Raw genomic sequence first — 21,101 nt, 5'->3', positions numbered from 1 at the left:
AGGAGAGTTGTTATTTTTTATTATTATTCTCTGTTCCCAGGCCTAAGAGCAGTAAAAGTTCTTATTTCAATTAAGTAAATATTTATGAAGGCCAATTTGTAAAAGGTACTATAATAACGCACTAAGTATTTTCTGGGCCCTCAGCGTTATAGTGTACCCTGTGGAGTTGAGGATGTCTTTAATGCCATTGGCTCAAGCCACCCCTGGTGGTGTTCTCTCTACAATTCTTTGATTCCTTTTGAAAATTTAACAACATTTGGTAGATGGGGCAAGATGGTAGAATAAAGGCAGGAACTCACCTGAGTTCCCCAAATTTCCTTTCAAACAATATTAAAATAACACCTCAAAATGAATTCTGGAGCAGCAGAACCAACAGAGTGAAACAATTTTCTAGCCCAAGACTACTAGGAAGATCATCACAAAAGAGCTGTCTCACTGGGCTGAGAGTAGAATGCACCCCTACAAGCCAGCAGCAGACGTTGGGGATGACTAAATTGGCAGTGGTGACTACCGGAGCTCTCAGCCCACAGAGTAAGGGAGAAAGACAACTGGTCAGAAGGAGATTACATGGGACTCTTTGCCGGCACTGGGCACCGGACTCTGATGCTATGCCTGTAGGTGGCTCCAGGTAACAATCTTAGGGCAAAGAGTAGTATTAGCAGTAGTAGGACTCTGGTCACTGTTCCAGGTGGAAAAGAGGGCTTGTGGTCCCTCACAGACCAGGGCATAGCTCAGGAGATCAGTCACCACATGCTTCCTCAGATCATAGCACTTTGGAAGAACTGAAAATTTACAGATCCCCAGAACTAGCTCTGAAAACAGCTGCATGAAAAACCTGAGTCATTCAACAGTGTCCCCTCCCCCAGGAGCAGAGCCAAACTTGAACATAAACCTAAAAGTCAAGAAATAGGCTTACAAAATAAACAAATAACAAAAAAAGAACCTGACCATATAGAGTTATTATGGTGTCAGGGAATATCAAAACACAAACTTAAAAGAAGATAACAATATCAAAACAGCCACATCCAATGCTGGTAAGAATATAAATTGGTCTCAGGCCCAAAAAGAATTCATGGAAGAGCTCAAAAAAGATTTTTAAAAATTAGATAAGAAAGATAGATGAAAAGTTGGGGAAAGAAATGAGAGTAATGTAAGAAAATTATGAAAAAAGAGTCAACAGCTTGGTAAAAGAGGCACCCCTAAAAAAACCCACTGAAGAAAATAACCTTAAAAAGCCAGAATAGGCCAAATGAACAACAAAGAATGAACACTGAAGAATAAAATTCCTTAAAAGGCAGAATTGGCGAAAAGGAAAAAGAGGTACAAAGGCTCACTGAAGAAAATAATTTCTTAAAATTAGAATTGGGCAAATGGAAGCTAAAGACTCTGTGAGACATCAAGAAACAATAAAACAAAATCAAAAGAATGAAAAGAAAGAAAGAAATATGAACTACTTCATCAGAAAAACAAATGACCTGGAAAATAGATTCAGGAGAGATAATTGAAGAATTATTGGACTACCTGAAAGTCATGATCAGAAAAAAAAAAGAGCCTAGACATTATGTTTTGAGATATCATTAAGGAAAATTGCCCTGATATCTTAGAACATGAGGAGAAAGTAGAAATTTAAAGAATCCACTGATCACCTCCCTAAAGAGATCCCAAAATGAAAACTCCCAGAAACATTATAGTCAAATTCCAGAGCCCCAAGGTCAAGGAGAAAATCTTGCCAGCAGCCAAAAAGAAACAGTTCAAATATCATAGAACCACAGTCAGGATCACACAAGATTTAGCAGTTTCTACATTAAAGTATCAGAAGGCTTGGAATATGATATTCCAGAGGACAAAGAAGCTAGGATTACAACCAAGAATCACCTACTCAGCAAAATTAGTATAATCCTTCACGAGAAAAAAATGGATTTTCAATGAAATAGAAGACTTTCAAGCATTCCTGATGGAAAGATCAGAGCTGAATAGAAAATCTCACTTTCAAATACAAGACTCAAAAGAAGCATGAAAAGGTAAACACTGTGGAGGGAAAGCAACCTATATACAGGTGTGGAGGGAATTCTGATTTTTATAATAATCAACATGATATATGTAATGAATATACTAATAGATTAGATTTTATGGAATTGCCTTTTTCAGCTTGTAAGTCAGCTTCACAATGCAGCTTGAACTGATCAATCAAACCTTGACAAGGCTCACAATCACTGGCATCCTTCTGCCTGTGTACCTGAAGTGAAGCAAGTCAAGGATTGTAGGACCTGCTCCTGTCACAAAACTCTGGTCCTGTGACCCATTAAGTAATGATTGCCCAAGGACTTGAGCAGTATTTCTCCCACAGGACTCCAGAATTGTTGTGTTGTCTTCCACTTGTGGGTTTATCGTGGGAAACCACTCTGGGCCTGGGAGAGATTGTTTGTAATCCACTCTCCCCCCTCCTTCCCACTTGTAATTTATGTATATAATCTCTGTCTTCACTTCAGCAAGGTGGAATTCTGATCAGGAGAATTCCCAATTTGCAAATCTGTTCCTCACTATGAAGCTAATTAATTAAAAAGCTACTTGATTACTGGCACTTTGTATCTGGCCTGCTGTTTTGTCCATCTCGGGTTAGAGACTGGCTCAGTAAAATCCTGTTACCAATGTGAAGGAGAAATCATAAGGGATTCAATAAGGTTAAACTGTTTACATTCCTACATGGGAAAGTGATACTTGTAACTCCTAAGAATTTTATCATTATTAGGATAGTTAGTAAAACAGGGGAGGGAAAGATAGGGGAGTAGTGAGCAATACTTGAACGCTACTCTCTTCAGAATTGGCCTGAAGAGGGAATAACATACACACTCAGTTGGGTATAGAAATCTATCTTACCCTACAGAGAAGTAGGAAGGGAAGGGAATAAGAGAAGGGGGAGGGGCGCAGAGATGCTGATAGAAAGGAAGGTGGATTGGGGGAGGTAGTTGTCAGAAGCAAAACACTTTTCAGAAGGGACAGGGTAAAAGGAGACACAGAGACACAGAGAGACAGAGAGAGAGAGAGACATACAGAGAGAGACAGAGAGTCAGAGAGAGACAGAGACAGAGAAGGATAAATGGGAATGGGGAGCAGGATGGGTCCTTCCTCAATTGATAAATGGTCAAATAATAGCGCCTAGTCAAAGGGTTATATGGAGGTGTTAAGAGAGTACTAGACCTCTGGTATGAGGGCTTAGTGAGCCCTTTTCAGGGCTGCTCATTCACCTTTGTTGTCCAATTGGTCACCCAACTCACAAAACTTGGCTCCAAGATTCAGAGGAGATAATTTAAGAATTCTTGGACTACCTGAAAGCTATGATCAGGAAAAAGAGCCTCCAAGAAGCTGTAGCATGCACAGAAGACACACCCTAGTAAAACTGTCTTGGCTGACTGGCTAAACCAGGCTGAAGGTAATCAACAAGTCTCAAACCCATTGGTGAGTTAAGGGAATGTCTACCCCAGGCATGTGAAGGCATCCCCCACCCCCAGAGGAATGGTTGGATGAGAACAATTTGTTCCAATGGCCCTGAAAGCACCTGAAATTGGCCCTGTGGAATGCTAACAGCTTAGTCAGACATCAAGGATGCCAAGGTGATCGTCTACATCCTGAATCACCACCAGTGGTCCTGACTTTTGTCCTACCCCTGGACTTCAGTGACTCTGGAAGAAGGAGTAAGGCTGACAACTTTGTGCAACTCTACCTCACTTAAATCTAATTCATTTTCAAGTGAAGACATCACCCCAAGATGTCATTAATCCTCTTTGAAAACAAAGGACAAACAACAAATGGTGAAAGGATATGAACTGGGAAGTTTTCAGAAGAAATCAAAGATATCTACAGTCACTTGAAAAAGTGCTCTAAATAACAATAGATTAGAGAAATGCAAATTAAAACAATTCTGAGGTACCACCTCATACCTATCAGATTGGCTAATATGACAGAAAGGGGAAATGACACATGTTGGAGAGGACGGGGAAAATTGGGACACTAATATACTATTGGTGGAGTTGTGAACTGATCCAATGATTCTGAAGAACACTTTGGAACTATGCCCAAAGGGCTATAAAACTGTATTTACCCTTTGACCCAGCAATACCTCTACTAGGTCTGTATCCCAAGGAGATCAGAAAAAAAAAGACAAAAAAAAAAAAAGGAAAAAGATCTATATATACAAAAATACCTATACCAGCTCTTTTTGTGGTGTTAAAGATTTAGAAATTGAGGGGATGCCCATGAATTGGGGAATGGCTGAATAAGTTTTGATACATGATTTTGATGGAATACTATCATGCTATAAGAATTGATGAGCAAGATGATTTCAGAAAAATCTAGAAAGTCTTACATGAACTGATGCAAAGTAAAATGAGTAGAACCAGAACATTGCACACACTAACAGCAATGTTATATGATGATCAGCTGTAAGTGACTTGGCTAGTCTCAGCAATACAACGATCTAAGGCAACTCTGAAGGACGTATGAAAAATGCTATCCATCTCCAGAGAAAGATCTGACGGAGTCTGAAGGCAGATCACAACATGCTTATGAAAAACTTTCTTCTTCTTGGTTTTTTCCTTTGTGTTTTCTTTCACGACACAACCAATATGGAAATATGTTTTGCATGATTGCACATGTATAACCTATATCAAATCACCTTCTCAATGAGAGGGGAGGGGAGAGATGGAGTGAATTTGGAATTCAAAATTTTTAAAAACAAATGTTAAAATTGCTTTTACATGTAATTGGAAAAAATCAAATATTTTAAAAGATATAACATAGATATTTACATTAAAGATATAGTGAATACAAATGCACAGATTCTCCCCCACTAATTCAGACAAGGACACTCTTGAAGTTCAGAATCTACAAAACATTGTTCCCACCAAGTTCATTTCCAAATGTAGCCTGACTGCTGAATGAGTCCTCATCTCAGATTTTGCTGGCCAGGGTCCAAAAGGTCACTGATGAAGGTCAATCCTTTCATCTTCAGGCATCAGTGTTGTCCTGGCTCCAAAACTCTGAAATGACAGGACAATGGTGTGCCTCCCTGATCTTTTGAAACTCATGAGATCAGAAAGTCCACTCCCTTCTCTTAGAACATAAAGGAAAAATGCAGAGGGCAAGGACCAAGTCCAATTTCTTGGAACCACATGATTTTGACAGAGAGAAGGCCCCAAGGCCTTACAGCGGTATCTCTCATCAGACGACATGAGTAAAGGGGCCCATGAGATATCCCAAGAAAATGATGAAAGGAAAGAGACAAAATCAACAAAGAGACAGCAAGCATTTAAGTGACTATTATGTGTCTGGTATCGTTCTATGCACAAAACAAAGACAGGCAAAAAATGTTCCTTACTTAAAAGGAGCTCACAATCTATTGGGGGAGACAACATGCAAATAACTATATGCAAACAAGATTTATTATGAATGAATTGGAGACAATTCACAAGGAATTAAGGGGAATTGGGGAAAATTTTTTTGTATAAGGTGGGATTTTAGCTGGACCTTGAAGGAAGACAGAGAAGCTAGGAGGCTAGGAGGAGAAAAGAAAGAACCCCAGACATAATGGACAGCAAATGAAAAAGCCCAGAGATGGGAATGGAATGGATTCTCTAAGGAACATCAAGGAGAGCCCAGCAGGTACAAAGTCAGGAATAACTGAGCTCAAATGCTGCCTCAGACATTTACTAGCTGTGTGACCTTGGACAATCACTTAAACTCTGTTTGCCTTAATTTCCTCATCTATAAAATGAAGATAATAATACTACTTACCTTCTGAGTTTATTGTGAGGGTCAAATGAAATATCAGTTGTAAAGCACTTAGTTAGCATAGTGCTTGGCATATTGTATGTGTTGTATGTTAGTTGTTATGATGACAATTTCACTGGATCCCAGAGGATGTGGAGAAGTATAAGATATAAGAAGTTTGGAAAGGTAGGGGAGGACAGATTATAAAAGACTTTGAATGACAGCAGATTTATATTGATTTTGGGGATGATAGGGAACCACTGGAGTTTGCTGAATTTATGGATATAATCCAAAGTCCCAGCAGGAAGAGAGTGACTGGGGAAGGGTAATATGCTCAGACCCGTGCTTCAGGAAGATTGCTTTGGTCTCAAAGTGGAGAACAGACTAGAATGGGGTGAGACTTGAGGCAGGGAGACTGATCGTCCAGGCATCATGGTGAAGACATTGGTAAAAGAGAAAAAGGGGCATATATGAGAGATGTTGCAAAAGCAGAACTGACAGGACTTCACAAATGATTGAATGCAAGAGGCAAGAGAGTGTGGGTAGTTGAGGTTGACAAATAGAGGGACTGGAGGGATTGTGATACCCATGAGAGTAACAGGAAAATAAGAAAGAGGAGAGGATAAGGGATAAAAAATAAGGAGCTCAGTTTGGACATGTTGAGTTAAGATTGGACATCCAGCTTAAAATAACCAGTAGGAAAGTGGAGACCCAAGACTGGAGGTCAAGAGAAAGGTTGGGTCTGGATAAGTAGATATGTATAGAGACGCTAATAGAATCCTAGGGGACATTTGGAATACTAGACCAAGGGGATGGGTGAGTCCCTGACTCCGGGTGAAGTCCACCCCTTCTCTGGTTCTCAGAGGCCTGGTCATTCTGCTTCTCCCTAATTTTCCCAAGTGAGGAATCCTGGCTCCTTTGGCCTTGAGTCTGGAAGAAATGAGTGCAAGCACGGACAGGAAGACTTGAGTATGGGAAAGTACTCTCCCTGGGTAGTTTTCAACGTAAACCGGCCTCACTGTCTCCTACCTTTTGTTTACAATTCTGTTTAAAAGACAACGATATTTCATTTTCTAAGCCGGAGACCCCTCCGCGCCCCCCTTTATAATCTCAGAACATTTACGGAGGGTACTGCATGTTCCCGTACGTGGGGGTTAAAGAGCCTTTGTCTTGAGTGCTAGCAAAGTTGGAAAGACTGACTACCCAGAAGGAAGAGCGAATCTCCCGATGTGGAGATCCGTGGAGATTCAAATTCCAGCCTAATTCTAGACTCTAATAGCTGCATCCCCTGGGGGAAAAAAAAAAACCAAAACCCACCAGTGATGAAAGCCAGGCCTCATAGACGACTCAGAGAAAAACTTCTTGAGTAGGAATGATACTGGATTTTCCTCTTCTCCCTCCTAAATCTCCTACGTCCCCCATATTGACTACTCCCCTCGATTCTACGGTACAGTGTGATCAGAATTAATGGCCAGGCTCCCGACTTCCCAAAAACGTCTCTCAAGGCCTTCAGCCTGGAAAACGACAGAGGGTGAGTGGTGCCCGCCCTAGTCTCAGGCAACATTACGGGGAATTGTCAGAGGGGAAGAAATCGCAGAAATGGTCTTATCTCTTTTGAATGCCAGACCGAAAAATAGGCAAAACACAAAACACATGCGTTGGCCGGGAATCGAACCCGGGTCAACTGCTTGGAAGGCAGCTATGCTCACCACTATACCACCAACGCTTTCTGATGCAAAGCTCCCTTCAGGAATTATTTCAAGATGTTAGCTTTCAGAGGCTCCTCCCCTCTGAAATTTAAATGAGTTTTTCTCAGGGCTGTTTGGGATGAGGGAGAGAAATACTTCCAACCTGTTCGCCCAGTTTGGAATGCTCATTACCACCACCTTTCCCCACCCCCATCCCGTCCATTTCAGTCAGGAGTAAAAAGTTAAGTGATCACAGTTTCACATTTCTTTCCGTGATAATTTCTTCTTCATGGGGCACTTAGCTCCAATGTTTTGTACATATGACATCCATCCCAGTAGGTTGTTAGCGACAGCATTGTATTCTCACAGGGCTCACAATAGCCTTGCACATAATAGGCTCAGAATAAGTATTTGCAGAATGGATTGAGCGAGTTCAAATGCGCGTGGGAAAAGGTGGAAGAGTGGGCCAATATACCTGGGTACACTGAAGAGATTTTAAAATTTACTTCTTGGAACAGGATTGACCCCTGTTGAGATTCTAGAAGCTAACCAAAGTGTTGAATTAGACCTTGGAGAATCTAAAAATGTGTGCATTGGGGCTGTCTGGGATGTATTTCTGGAGGCATGCTTACATATGAAGAGAGCCTGGCCTAGATCTGGAATCTCCCTCTTCCAGGCTCAGTGGCTCATTGAGAAAAACCTTAGGATAGCAGCTGCTGCCCAGTCTTTTGCTTCTGACCCTACAAATACCCAGTGAACTGAGCCATCTTGAATCCTTCCAGTATTGGTGAGAGTGCTTTTGGGATTTCCCAGAAACTAGAAATAAGGCAAGAGCCATTCTAGGAATGACTGGTTTTTAGGCCCAATAACAAACTGGTTGAGATGCCCAAGGACCCTGAGGAAGCTCTGTGCAGAGTATTCCTTGGCTTGTGTGGCTGGAGAAATGCCATAAGTCTGACCATCTGGAAAATAAAAAAGGCAAGGAATTTTAATTGTCAAGTATAAGGAAAACTAGCTCAGTTTTTTATTTCTGAACAAAAAAAAATGTTGAGTCATCCGAGATCCTTTACTGGACATCAACATTTAGAAAAAAGTGTACGTAGCACCATTCAAATTTTCAGTCAGTTCACAAGCATTTATTAAGTGCTTATTGCATGCCAAGCATTGTGCTAAATTCTGGGGTTACAAAGAAAGGCAAGAACATTGCTTCTGAATTCAAGGAACTTACATTCAAATCTGTTATATATATATAATACACACATGTGATACCCTAGTAGCCAGCTATTGCTAGAAAAACCCTGCCCCCAGCCACTAACTGCAAACCCCAGTCCTGCCGTTTGGGAAGTGTCTTGGGCCCCTAAGATATTTCCAAGGAATGTAAGCTAATTACCAGGAAAGCCTAACGATCTTCCTTTAACTAACTGAGTGGGCTGAGAGACAACTCTATCTCTCGTCTCAACAAAGCCAGCTGGAGCATCCCTCAGTCTGCCTACGGCCTTGAAGGATGAAAGCCTCAGCCCCAGATATTCTTTTGAATTATGTGACTGTTCCTAGCTCTTATCTCATGAGTCATGTTGTGGGATATATGGCAAACTGGACACAGAGATCCTGGGTTGTAATTCCAATTGACACTTTGTCAACTATCTGATATGTTGTATTTACAATCTATTCAGGAGGTTCCACTAATGTATCATGGTCATAAAAAGTGAAATAACACAGGCTTGCTGAGTCTGCAAAGTAACATATGTAAACTTTAAGAGATAATTAAGCACTGAATCCTGTATTGTCTATATAAACTACCCTCTCCCTTTAAACATTGCCATTGATTTGGGAAGACCCCAATGGCCACCGGCTAATAAACTTCTCCATTCAAAACTTATACTCTGTGGCGTGTCTCACTCGCTTCTGATATAACACACACACACACACACATACATATATATGTGTGTGTGTGTATATATATATATATATATATATATATATATATATATATATATACACACATACATACATACAATGTAAATGGAAAGCAATCTAAGAAAAGGAGATGGGGTGATGAGGTTAAAGAAAAATGATGATGTTGGGAACCATAGGTTTCTAGGTGTGCTCTAAACCCCAAAATACCAACACGCTGGGTACTGCCAAATGAATTCAACTCAAACCTTCTCAGCCAAGGAAAAAAAAAAGTTTATTAAGGATTCACCATAATGGGTTTTCTTTAGAAATCCCATCCTTTGTGACACCTGTTTTCACAAGCAGGTCGAGTCTGAGCGCTTTCATGGAGGCAAGATGAAACTTATATGCAGAAAGATTGTGGGAGGGATTGAGGTGTGGTCGAGTAGTCTGGGGTGACTAGAGGAGGGGTTTAGGGAGAGTCTTGAGGAGGAGTCTAAGGAGGATCTTGATGGGACTGGGGTGACTAGAGGTCAAGACTCCAGGAAACAAGAGAATGGGATTTTGATAGGATTAGGGGTGGGAAGCAGCTGGGCTAGGCCAGGCAGAGATTTGGGCCTAGTGATAAGGAAAGGTTTATGGCCTCGGGATAGGCCAGATCTAGTGGGAAGATTCTAGGAGAGTTCAAGAGGGTTCCCAGAGACTGCACTCCAGATTCAAGGGCACTGCAAATGCATGGTGTAGGTGAAGAGGTAAAAGGTTGAGGGGTGGTGGACACCCCAAAATATTGACGATCCGGGTCCTGCTGAAAGAATTCGACTCAAGCCTTCTCAGCCAAGGGAAAAGACAAAGTTTATTAGGGATTCACCACAACGGGCTGTCTTAAGAAATCCCCCCCACTTTGTGATGCCTGTTTCCACAAGCGGACCAGATTCAACCTACTGAATTAGATTGAATCTGAGCGCCTTCATGGAGGCAAGATGGAGATTATATACACAAAGATTGTAGGAGGGATTGAGGGGTGGTCTTCGGTGACTAGAGGAGGGCTTTAGGGAGGGTCTTGAGGGGAAGTCCAAGGAGGGCAAGGTGAGGTAATGGGATTAAGGGTGGGAAGTAGCTGAACAACGAAGGGCAAGGCTAGGTAGAGATTTGGGCCTAATCATAATGTGAGGCTTGCGGCCTTAGGGGAAGGCCAGATCCAGTTGGAAGATTCAAGGACAGTTCAAGGGGGCTCCCAGAGACTGCATTCCAGGTTCAAGGGGGTTCCCAGAGACTGGGCCCTCATCATTGGGAGATGGAATATCCTCCATGAGGAATGGCAAGGAGGTCACTTTGGTTGGGTCATAGAGTTCTTAGTGGGGAGTGATATGTAAGAAGACTGAAAAGGTAGGAAGAAAAAAAAAACCTTTTTATCTTGAAAGACAGCCAGTATTGAAGAAGGTCTCATGGCCTAGAAAAGGTTGTGGAATTGAAGAAATATGGGAGTTAGGTATATTCTTGGTCTCCTTTACAATCTCTCAGTCACTAAGATGGCTTCAATCTAAATCTATTCAGATAATTCATGACTCACCCCTTCTCTCTCTAGGCTCCAGATCTGCATTTCCAACTGCCAACAGAACATCAGCATTTTGAAATCCCACAAAGAAATCAGATTTAACACATTCAACAAATCCAGAATCTTTCCCTGCTTCTTCTCCTGATGTCTCTTTTTATTTATGGTAGCATCATTCCCACAGCCTTCCTTTGTTTAAAAAAAAAAAAGAGGAGAAGGAGGAGGAGGAGAAGACATATATGCCTCTTGATTATTCTTTATTTCCTATATTCACCCATTGACCAAGTCTGGTGGATTCCACCTGGGAAACACTTCTCACATAAATTCTCTTTTTTTTTTATATGTGTACTGACACTGTCAGGATGCAGGCCCTCATTAGCAGTTAATTGCCTGTATTATTTCCTTAGTCCTAACAAGCCTTCCTCCCTCTAGTTCCTCTTCCAATCTACCATTCCTAACATCTCTTTTCTGCTTAGATCTGATCCTGTCACGTCTCTGCTCAAACATCTTCTGTGACTATTGACTATAAAATGAAGATCAAACTCATTTACGGAGTGTTCGGAGACCTTCCACCAATTCACAATGGTTTATTAAAGCGCCTACTTTGTTACAAACTCTGGGGATACAAAGGGGAAAAAATGAAACGCTTGCCTTCCAGAAGTTTACATTCTATCAAAGGAAAAGAAACAAACATGTAGACCTTAAGTAGATACAAATATGTACTTAGTAAATTCAAAGTAATTCAAGGGTAGGCTCTAGCAGAAAGGGCATGAGGAAAGGTCTCATGTAGGAAGTGGTCTTTGAGCTTTGATGGGAGCTAGAGATTATAAGAGGTGGAGGTATGGGGATGTATTCTTGATACTAGGGTCAATCTTGCAAATGATATATCATTTCCCCCATTTGATAGAAAAACAAGATGTATACTTGGGGTTTTATCTTCAGGAAAGGTAAGTGTCCTATCTATACTGCCACAGTGTCTAAGAGTTTGGAATCCACGCGCCTGACACCTAAGCCGGTATTCTTGCCACGGCCCATCCTGTTTTTCACAGTGCTGTTTGTTCCAATAATTTAATATACCAAGAACAAGTGATGCTCATGAAAGAGAAAAAGGATCCTTCAAGTTCGATCCTCTCAAAGATAATAAACGGAAATTTGTCAGAATTCGAACTCGGTGAGAAAAACAACAACCATTCGTAGTCGGCAGGATTCGAACCTGCGCGGGGAGACCCCAATGGATTTCTAGTCCATCGCCTTAACCACTCGGCCACGACTACTCTTTAAGAGCGGTTACCCAGTTTTCATATATCGTCATATACAGATTGCAAAATGATGTTTCTCTGCCGACGTTATTTAGCTTTGTTGTGAAATTCGCTATTGCATCACAGCGACAAAGATTGCTGGGGGAAAAAAATGAATCAACCCTACGAAAGGGTGAGGACCAGACACTCCAACCCCGAGGATGACCTTTTTTAACATTTACGACCTTCTCTCATAGAAGACTATGCCTGGACAAATGTGAAACAAAAGGGAAGAAACGATTGGCATCGGACCCTTAGGCGCACACTTGGCTGCAGTGAAGACAGAAAGATCCAAGCAGAGAGGATGGAATTCCAGCCCAGGCTGTTTGGAACGTCTGGGGACTGTAGCTCCGGAGATAGAAACTAGACGCGCCCGCTGCCCCTCCAGCTCCCGCACTCAGTGTAGGCCAGCTGCAAAGACCCGGCTGGAAACTACAATTCCTCGGAAAATTCGTCCTTGGCTAGCGCGTTTCACCGGAGGAATCAGCTCGAGGTTTTCTCGAACAAAATTCTTATACTGAGTCAATAAAACATAAGCTCTTTGAAGGCTGGGGCTTTGTCCTTCCTCGTACTCCCAGCACCTCCCAGTATCTGGCCAATACGTACTCTTAATAGATGCTTGGTGAGTTGAATTGAATTCACTGTCGCTCTTCTGCCTTATGCCATCTTAAAAAAAAATACTCGTTATTTATGTATCTTAAGTTATATCACCTACATTTTCTAATTTCTCATTCCTAATAAAAAATAAATAACAAAAAGATTCTCAAAACTAATCAACATATTGAAAAAGTCTGTCATTGTATGCAATGTTCCGAACAAACGTAATACCTCGCTCCTGTAAGAGAAAGGAAAGGAACCTTCTTATATTCCCTGTGACAAAGGTTAAGATGTGTAGAGGCCACTTCTGGCCCCTGTGTCAGCCGGCCAGTCAGTCAACTAGCGTTCATTGAGCACTAGACGCCAGGTACTGGGCTAAGCCCTGGGAAAGATGAGAGAGAGAGAGAGAGACAGACAGACAGAGACCGAGAGAGACAGAGACAGAGAGAAAGGAGAGAGACAGAGAGACGGGGGGAGGTAGGGAGGGAGGGAGGAAGGAAGGAAGAGCCAAAAGACTTTCTACCCTGAAGGAATTTAGGAGAAACAACATGTTTAACAACATTAAATAACTCAGTATATAGAACATACATACAGTCTGAGAAGGGGATGTTGGAGGGAGGGGAAAGGCCTTTTTTACATCCCCAGAGCTTAACCCAATGCCTTGTACATAAGTAATCACTTAATATATGTTTACTGACTGATGGACTCTATGTATGTTACTCTATGTCATAAGGAAGGGGTCTTGGCAGGGATTTTTTGAGCAGCCCATGGGAGTTTGGGGAGAGGGTATAGCAACAGCTGTTAGGACCAGGAAAGGCTTCATGAAGAAGGTGATATTTGAAATGGATCAACTTGAAGAAAACCAGGGATGGTGGACCCCTGGAGATGTAGACTGGAGACAGTGCCTGTGCAGGGGAGAACAAAGAGGGCAGTGTAGCTTAATCACAAAGTTTAAGGAGGGGAATAAAGTATAAGAAGATTGGAAAGGTAGGGAAGGATTGAATTAAAGTTCAAAAAGAGATGTTACTATTTCATCATGTTAAACCTGAAAATTTGATTGAAGGAAACAACAGAGCTAGGTGATAGAAAAATCCATGTTGTTTATTATTTTCCCTTAAAGCATAGAGGAGCTAGCTTACTTGTACGTACAAGGAGTCAGAGTATAACTCTGGCTGCCTGAACAAAGCAATGAGAAAACTTATATACGTTATTTTAGCAGAGCTAGCAAGCCTGTATTACCTCATTTTTTATGACCCCCATGTATGTTTAACCATGATACAAGAAGAGGATTTTCCTTAATGGAATAGAGTTGTAAAGGATGTTGACAAAAGTCAGGTGAAACTACAGCCCAGCGTCTCTGTGTCTCATTACATTCCATAACACAGTATATACCTGTAGAATATTAAGCAAGGTAATCTCTCTTGGGGTTAGGGTAATGTCCTTAATGATCTGGCCTTGTTGACAGAGGTAAGGGTATTGCCTGAGCAAACTTTTAGAGAGAATAAAGAAGCCCAGGTCCTGGATCTTCATCCAGTTACTCATTAATTCTGGCTCTGGGTCTGGTTGAAATTAGAAAATGATATAAAATAGTATAATATTTTCCACATTTCCTCCTTTTGGTCAAAGGTAAGCTGAAAGCTTCACCTGAAGACCAATTAAGGTATGGAAAAACCTCTATCTTCCCCAGGGGTAAAGTTGTAAAAATCCTTATCTAGGTGGATTCAGGTTTTTTTTTCCTCTTTATGTGTTTGGACATCCCCAGAGATGCACAGTAATTATAAACTACTTGTAAACAAGCAGGGGGAGCAAGTTGCAAGGGGGATCAGTAGGGAGCATAATGGGGAAACTGGAGCACCTAAGTAAAATAAGCTAAAGACACCAAAGGTACAAGTAAACAGTCTTGGGAACGCAACAGACTCAGAAAGGGAAAGAGCAGTTCTTCGTTCAGTTTCTGGTCCGGGCTCTTGGGAAGGTTGCCGGCGTCTGATGCTGTCCCCTTCAGTCTCTTTGAAACCGGAGGGCAAGGTGTCCTATGGGCTCAGATGTCCACTTAGGAGCACGGGCAATCATCAGATGTGATAGAAGGATCAAGGAGTCCATATCCACATGTTGGCAGCTATAGAAGTAATTAGATCCGACAGGAGCTCCCAGAACACATATGATTTGATAATTGAGAGAAAAACAGCACAACATAGGTCCCAGCCACGCAAGGCTAAGTTCAAACAAATACAATAAATGGTTCAGTATCCCCGTTACATTTTTCCAATATCCATTTAAAGTGGCACTTTTTTCTTGAATCCCAGATGCCTGATTGTAGTTATCTGGTCCCTAGATAGTAAAAGAGAATTCTGCTTCTCTGGTTCAGATCTAGAAATTCTCAGACAATTCTAACTTAATATAACTTAGTACAATCACTTAAATTTGACTCTCCTTCTTTTAACTTCAGAGTATTTCAGTTCATATATCATCTACTGTTTCTGTCCTTACCTAAATTTTGTACCTGGTATGAGAATCCTTTAAAATATAAAGGTCTAACCATAAATTGAATTCAACTTCCTTTTAAAATTATCAGAGAGATACTTTAATAAAGGAGATATAATTTCACAAAGTAACAGTATCTTATACAATTTCCTTGTGCAAAAATCCAAATTTAAGATCTTATTACCAAAACACACTTATTAGCTTGAATTTCCATGACTGATAAATTTTGGAGCCAATCATATACATCTGTATATAATTCTTAGAGGAATCAATTTGATCCTATTGCTTTTTCTCAAAATTTGCTATCCTATTTAATTAGACATTTATCACATTACATCTTTGCCTTATTACTGTGTCTAATCATTTCCTCCTTTTGGAGGATGTTATCTCTATATCCTTCTAATCTTTGTTTGGTCATGAACATAGGTTAAAATTGTAAGCTATTCATTCCTGTACCCTGTTATAATAACTCAGAGATATTCCAATATTCATCTATCACCTAATAGATTTAGCATTGTGCTTACAAAACTTCTTGATAACATAAATTTGCTATGAAAGGAAAGAGGGACAATTTCATATATCTTAACAGAAGGAAAGAACTTCCTTAGCTCTGTTTGATTCCAGGCATGAGTCATAACTGATAGCCAATCTTATAGTCACCAGGTGCTGAAAGCAGGGTTTAGGAGTAACCAGGTGGAGGTTTTCCTTTTCAGAAAGGAAATAGCAGAATTGGGAAATAGAGTCAGGAAGATCCTACCTAGGTTGTGTCCAAGGTCGTCTTCAAGACTTTCTCCCAGGCATAGATATCCACCTTTCAGAATTCTCAGTCTGTAACACCTGCCATACTGGCTTCACGTGACCTATACCTGTAATCAGAGCTTAAAACAATATTAAATTGTAGTCCCATGAAATCTTAAATAGCAAATAAATATCCTTCAGATACGACTGTCCCAAATTTCATTGAGCTAATAATTATCAAATCAAGCTACATAACTTTTCTGTCTTCTAAAATACTTTCTCAGACTCTCGACTTAACTTAAACCATTTGAAACTAGTATTCCCTTGGGACAGGAGAAGCTTAGCTAACTTCCATTTGTCCCTAAACTTTCTTATCTGCCTTTCCTATTTTCCCTCAACCTTAATTTACCTTTCCAAATCTTTCAAACCCATTACTCAGCCTTCATTTCAGCCATAAGACAAAACAACTCATAAGTTAGTACTTTCATTGTCATAACTATGTATACTGGAATCCCATTCCAGCTTCTTAAACACACAAAGACACACACACAAAAAAGGGGATTTGTTTTTCGTGATAACTCATTCTAAAAGAAAGGAACACTTATTAGAGAGATCTGCCATCTCATCTCCCCCTGAGGGTGGGTTCTTTTCCATCAGAAGGCAAGCTTCACTAATAAGAACTGTATCCTTAAGACCTACATCCTCCTCGAAACCCAATCTTATCCTAAAAACGCATCACTTTTGCTGACTTTAAAAAGCCAGGTTTTGTTTTTTTTTAGGCTTCTGACCCCTACTGTTCTTTCTTTTCAGTAAAAACTCAAATCCCAGTAATTGTTGCCCCTCCCTCTTCCTTCTTAAAGCAAAATAACCTTTAAACATTGGGATTCATTCATATTCCCAAAGTGCCATCACCAATTAGTCCATAAACCTCCAGATTAACATATATAAATATATATTTTTAAAATGAAAGACATCTCCTTCTTTTTCCTTAAAGCAAATTAACCCTTAAATGCTGAAATTCATTAACTAAGTTGGTGCCAAATGTCCTCATTCTCAAATATTGCCCAGAATTCCTAGATATTACAAAGTTCCTTAATCAAAAAGTGTTATTAAGGGAGCACATTTAGTTTCTATAAATTACATACCCAATTAATTAGCCTTATCACAATAATAAGGTTTACCAGGACTTTAAAAAAGCTTTTTCCATAAGAATTCCTCTACACAGAAAACCACACAAGATTGATAAGAATTCATGACTAGATGGCTTCAAAAGTTCTTGTTTCAGTTAAAACCCTCAATTTCTTAATTAACTACAATTCTTAATCTAACAACATCCAGATTATAAGACAAATTATTCTCTAACAGCACAGGTAATGCGATGTTAACCAATTTGTATATTATAACAAATTTAGAAATAAGTACACCACAAGCAATTATCATGTACTTAAAACTTGAAACAGATTCCAATTAATTACCAATCTAGTGATCATAACTGAGTTGGATAAGCAAATCAAATCTGATTCCTAACCACTAGTGGTAACATTTTAATTTCTAAGGCCCAATACTCTCTGCATTGTAAAAGATTACCACATTTTCAATATTGCTGATACATCTGTTTGTCAAATTACACACTTTAGAAATGTAACAGTGCCCTAAACATAATTATGCATTTTAAAACTTGAAACAACCCTTTTATCAATTTAGGTGAAGACATTTCTAAATCTCCTTGCACAGAGAATATTTCATATCATTATTTGAAACTATAACCTTAAATCACCAGATATATTCTCATAACAGAAAACTTTTTCACACAGAAAGTCTGTTCTCATGGTTAAATATCAGTATTATTAATTATTTACTTGTTATAACCACATATAACAGTTCCAAATTTTATCACATCCCTTTGGAAACCCAATTCACATATATCAAAATCAGATTAAAATTGCTATAATATAATTTCTTACCAAACAATGGTCTTCTCAAATTCCACAATCTAAGAGAATTTTGGGAACACAATGCAAGTTTAGAAATACAGAAACAATAATTTTCAGATGACATCTATTGCATTTCCAGATTACCACATATAGAAATTATTCAGCTTATTACTTTTGGTATTTAAAAACCACTTCAAAAGTTAACAGTTACATTAAATCAGAGAGAGATAATAATAATGTTGTATCTATCATATACCAGACTTTATGTTACGCATTTTACAATCATTACCATTTTGATCCCATAACAACCATCATTATTATTTTCCCTTTACAAATCAGGAAACAGGTCAAACAGAGATTAAAATACAGTTTTGCAATTGGAACAAGAAGTGTAAAGTTACCTAGAGAAGTTACCTAGAGCAGAAGCTAGTATCCCAGTGGTGACAATTCTGGGAGTCAGAAAGTCCAAATCCATCTACCTCACCCTTCCCCCACAACTGCAGAAGTTACTGAGCCTAGGGCAGTTTGCAGCTGCTAGGGACAGAGTGGGCAGAATGCATAGGACCTGGGTGACAATTCCAAACTTTGCCAAAAAGGATGGGCTACAAAGGTACCCAGGGGTACAGGACTGTCAGAATACTGTCAGTCTGTGAAATTCTGTCCTTCTCCTCCTTTTGCCAGGTGGGGAAGGATGATTTAAGTTTTCCCTACAGTTCTCCTGCATTATCTTCTCCTAATCTGATCTGGGAGGAAAGGAGTTTGTTTTAGCTGCTTTGACTTTTACTGTAGCTCTGGCTCAGTCAGAGATAAGACAATGGTGAAAGATTTCAATGATTGTAACTCAGGTAAACTTCACCTAAGTGATCAGCATTGGGAGGGTGTTTTAGCAAGAGTGAGCTCCTGGAGGAATTTTATAGTCTCAGGAGTTCTCTCCCAAAATTCCAACTAACCAGTTTCCAAACCTTTAATGATTAAATCCCAGAATATGCTAAAATGTTTCAGCTCTATTTTTTTCTTCAAGTCTGATTGGCCAGGCCAGACATTGAAAAAGGAAATAGAGTCTCTGTTTCCCTAACTGCAGCCTTAGAATTCTCTGGCTACCCGCATTTCAGATTTTACCCAGTATAGACATTTCACAGCACATGCTCTCACACAGACAGTTAACAGACAATTAACAAAACAAATACAGAACAAATACAGACTGAGCTCAGAGTTTAAACAACAGAGAATTAGAAGCTTTCATGAGTTAGCTATTAGCACCCCTGTAGTCTTTGGGGAAGCCTTGGCGTTCCTGATTTTTCTGACTCTCCATATCCTATCCCTTAGGAAGGGGGAAAGGGAAGATGGAGGAAACAGAACAGAGTTACCTCCCTCTGGATAAGAGCCTTTCCTGGGAGGCAGAAGGGGAGGGAAAAAGCAAAGTGCAGTTTTTCTCCCCAGGATCAGGGCCTCCGAGGGAAGGAAGGAAGGGAGTGGAGGAACGGTTGGACTTCTAATTCTAGTTTTTGACTGATCCATAGTTAATTTTCTAGATCAGTGTTTCCAGGGGATCTATGTGCGTTTGCCTGCAGATCTGATCCCTGCCCCCAGAGCTAGCTTAAAGGGAATTTCAGACTTCAACCAATTTTGTGGGAGTTCCTTTTGGAAGCTGGGAAGAGAGACAACTTACCCCACCTTGTCAAGGCCAAAATTTCAGGAAAAATTAATCCTATGGTGCCCAAAAGCGTTGGCAAGGTTGGGCTGCATTGTCCCGTTTCCACCATTTCCATCCGAGTCATGGCACCATAACTGTTAAACCTGAAAATTTGGTTGAAGGAAACAACAGAGCTAGGCGATAGAAAAATCCATGTTGTTTATTATTTTCCCTTAAAGCATAGCGGAGCTAGCTTACTTGTACGTACAAGGAGTCAGAGTATAAACTCTGGCTGCCTGAACAAAGCAATGAGAAAACTTATATACGTTATTTTAGCAGAGCTAGCAAGCCTGTATTACCTCATTTTTTATGACCCCCATGTATGTTTAACCATGATACAAGAAGAGGATTTTCCTTAATGGACAAAAGTCAGTTGAAACTACAGCCCAGCATCTCTGTGTCTCATTACATTCCATAACACAGTATATACCTGTAGAATATTAAGCAAGGTAATCTCTCTTGGGGTTAGGGTAATGTCCTTAATGATCTGGCCTTGTTGACAGAGGTAAGGGTATTGCCTGAGCAAACTTTTAGAGAGAACAAAGAAGCCCAGGTCCTGGATCTTCATCCAGTTACTCATTAATTCTGGCTCTGGGTCTGGTTGAAATTAGAAAATGATATAAAATAGTATAATATTTTCCACAATCATCAAGGCAATATAGAGATACTGGGGTCTGTTGAATAGCAAAGGTAACGCAATCAGACCTTACCTTTAGGAAAATCATTTTGGCAACTATATGGAGGATGGACTAGTCCAGAAGGATGCTTGAGTCTTGGAGAGCAAATAGAAGGCTATTGCAGTAAACCAGGTTAAAAAAAAAAGAGGTGATGGTGATTATGTGAATGGAGATGAGAAGACATCAAGAGATGTTGTTGAGATCAAAATGACAAGATCTGACAATGGGTTTGTGTGGGACAGCAACTTCACCCAAAACTAAACTCAGAGTCTTCTCAAGTAGAAAGTAAAAATGAATTTTATTACAATCCAGTGGGAAAGGGTGGTCTCCAAACTGATAAACAAGTGGTAGGGAGAGGCAATGCCCAGAGAACAGAACCCACCTATATACCCTAATGCAAACAACCCCCACCCACCACTGACCTTTTTACTCTCGTTGATTCAGGCTCACAGTCTAAGCGGAAATCTACTATCCCAGGTACAAGGAACAAGGAAACGCTAATTTAGCCAATACCAACTATTAAGAACACTTTTATCCTTATTTGGCGAGGCTCATGCTGAGGGAGGTCAGGCTGCTCTAAGTTTCAGATTCCTACAGGTCCTACAGGTCAGGTGATTTTTTAATAACTTGAAACTTAGGCCTAGCTGTCAATCAGAAGCCCTGAGCCATGCTGAAAAGTCTTCACTTTTATTTATCCCACTCAATTGACAGAAAGGCTGAGGTTTAGATTTTATGAGAGGTCTTCACTGTCCAACTCAGGCTGGATATGTGTGATTAAACTGAG

General features: G+C 40.2%; 1 protein-coding gene and 2 non-coding genes across 3 annotated transcripts in view; all 3 read right to left on the bottom strand.

Moving 5' to 3' along the window:
• Positions 1-21,101, bottom strand: part of LOC118856634 (histone H3-like) — a 191,429-nt gene that overhangs the window by 132,182 nt on the left and 38,146 nt on the right. The window lies entirely within an intron of this gene.
• TRNAG-UCC lies at positions 7,421-7,492 on the bottom strand. Its single transcript has one exon. It is a non-coding gene; the product is annotated as a tRNA-Gly (tRNA).
• TRNAS-AGA lies at positions 12,092-12,173 on the bottom strand. Its single transcript has one exon. It is a non-coding gene; the product is annotated as a tRNA-Ser (tRNA).

The sequence above is a fragment of the Trichosurus vulpecula genome, chromosome 7 (assembly GCF_011100635.1).
Source record: "Trichosurus vulpecula isolate mTriVul1 chromosome 7, mTriVul1.pri, whole genome shotgun sequence".
Lineage (NCBI taxonomy): Eukaryota > Metazoa > Chordata > Mammalia > Diprotodontia > Phalangeridae > Trichosurus > Trichosurus vulpecula.
This window is presented reverse-complemented; position numbering and strand designations above follow the sequence as displayed.